This window comes from Triticum aestivum, chromosome 6A (assembly GCF_018294505.1).
Source record: "Triticum aestivum cultivar Chinese Spring chromosome 6A, IWGSC CS RefSeq v2.1, whole genome shotgun sequence".
NCBI classification, from domain to species: Eukaryota; Viridiplantae; Streptophyta; class Magnoliopsida; order Poales; family Poaceae; genus Triticum; species Triticum aestivum.
The window spans coordinates 586,952,219-586,954,875 of NC_057809.1; positions in this window are offsets into that span (position 1 = coordinate 586,952,219).

The following is a 2,657-nucleotide window of genomic DNA, read 5'->3' on the forward strand; positions in this document are numbered from 1 at the left end:
GGTGCGAAGCTTGAAGGAGGGGGCAGCATAAGGCGGCTGCGGGGCGTGTCTTGGTCGGGCACGGGGCGCGGCGGCGGCGGTCGCCGTGCGGGAGGCGGACGGCGCGTCGGGCCGACTGGGCCGGCCCGGTCCGGTCGGTCTGGAAGTTTTTTTCTCTTTAAAAAAACATTTAGCGGACAAACGAAATAATAGTAATAATAATAATAAATACCATAGGCAAATAGTATATCAAAGTTTTCAGAAAAAGATTTTCTATGACATGTACATTTTTGTAGCACCAAATAAAATCTAAAAAAATTCAAATAAAGCAAAGAATGCTACTGTTGCAATAAAACCTCATAAAAATCATTTTTAAAATACCAAAATGATTTCAAATTTATTTCTCTCCAATTTTCTATTGTAGGGAATCATTTTACCCTAATTTCCATATATTTTTATTTTGGAGAAAAATAATTTGAATAAAACCCAAATAACACCAAATTGAAAATAATTTCAAAAGGACTTTTAATTTGATCCTTTGAAACTCCCAACTCATATTTCATATGTTTTAAAGAAGTCATTTTATCTTCTCTCGTGAAAATCATTGAGTTGCATAACGTTTCAGAATTTGAAAATAGTTCCAAATGAAATTCAAATATTTTCAACACCCCTTTTCATTTAAAAAATGGAAGAAGTCATGTCATCTTCTCTCCAGGGTTTTGTGGTGAAAAGAATTTGAATTCACAGAGATCATAAAAGCAAAATGAAAGTTTGGGAAAGTCCCTTTATTCCCTCTCATTTAACTTTCAAAAAGTTTTGAATTCACTCACTTTCACTCAAGCAATCACACAATCAATCAAATCTATCTATTTATTATAACATTCCAAAATTTAGAATTTTGGGATGTTACAAACCTACCACCCTTAAAATGAATCTCGTCCTCGAGATTCGGAGGGGCTAGCAAGAAATAGGTTAGTTTTGGGGGTCTTCTCAAAATCCATCGATCGTCACCGGGGTCTGGGGTTCTACCACCCTTAAAAGCATTGATACGGTTCCATCAATACTCATATACTCCATCCTTATTCTTGACGGGGCCGGTCTTCTCATATTCTCAGGAAAATTCCTTCTCTGGGCTCTTCCGGTAGTGGCATAACTTCTACCGCAATTCTTCTGTCCTTTCATCTTGGTAAGGTTATTCCGAGACTGGGTCTTCTTAGCTGACGGGTCTGGCGCTAATGCTAAACAACCATCGATATCTCATGTTGGTCAACAATTTATGGTTTCTCCTGTAGGAAATGGGTCTGGGTTGAACCTCACCGTATAACCTACGGTTGGCAAAAGCTACCTTGTACAAGGGAAAATAATTGCTATACCATTCTAAGGTTTTAACAAGGTTTTGATCATCATCTCTCTACTATAGGTAAGTCACTCAGATTTACCATCCCACATAGCAAGGCGAATAATAAGAATAAGTCGGTATGGTGATCAATCCATCCCGCACCCAAATCATTACCCTGTATACGGTTTAGCAAATCTCGCAAGCTATCCCTCGGTCATCCTCACAAGCACTGCAGAATTTCTCTTGTCGATGAACCAAGTTCGGATAAATCCATAGATTCTGCAAGCCAAACAAACATCTATCATTCCTTCACAACTCTCAGGTTTTGCGTAAACTCCTATAAGATCGTCCGTCAATAATATCATAACTTCTTCCAGGATTCTTCCTTCAGCAAGAGTGTGCTTGCTTCTTGGTAGGTCTTGGGGCCTGTGGGTTATGGCCCATCTCATCACATGTAAACCTTGAACTCATCCTTTGGGCAACTGATCGTTATTCCAACATCTAACTTCCTAGTATTCTTAAACCCATCCAATTGTACTGCTTTCCTTCCTTCTATTGGCACCAAACTGGGATATGATTACTCAGACTCATCATGGAATTTCCATTGATACATATTTCCAACATCATACCTCCTTTATATCCAATAGTAATTCATCTCTTCATCCTCGTGGGATATCCCACATACTGAGATAAAAACTTATACTTATGAAGTCCATACTCCACTTCGTGGAACATCATTATCCTTTCCAGGGTCAAGCGTCCTTACAGGGGAATATTTGGTCATCTCTGCATGGCACTTCTTCAACTGGGAAACGTGAAACACATCATGAACTCCTGACAGTCCTTCGGGTGACTACAACTTGTTGGCCACTTCCCCCATACGCTCCAAAACTCGGTATGGTCCTACAAATCTCGGGGCTAACTTTCCCTTAACTCCAAATCGTTTAACTCCTTGCAGAGGGGACACACGAAGACATGCTCTATCTCCAATTTCATAGACTACCTCCTTGCGTTTTTGAGTCTGCATAACTCTTCTGCCTGGACTGAGCTACCTTCAGTCTATCTTGAATCTACTTAACATTCTCTTCTGACTCCTTGATCACATTTGGTCCAAACAACTGACGTCTCCAACTTCATCCCACATCAACAGTGTCTGGCTCCTTCTCCCATACAAAGCTTCAAAAGGGGCCATCTTCAAACTGGCTTGGTAACTCTTGTTGTATGAGAACTCCGCGTCAGGTAGATTATCATCCCTACTAGATCCATAATTCTATCGCACACGCTCTCAACATGTCCTCTAGAATCTGATTGACTCTCTTGGTCTATCCATCTGTCTGCG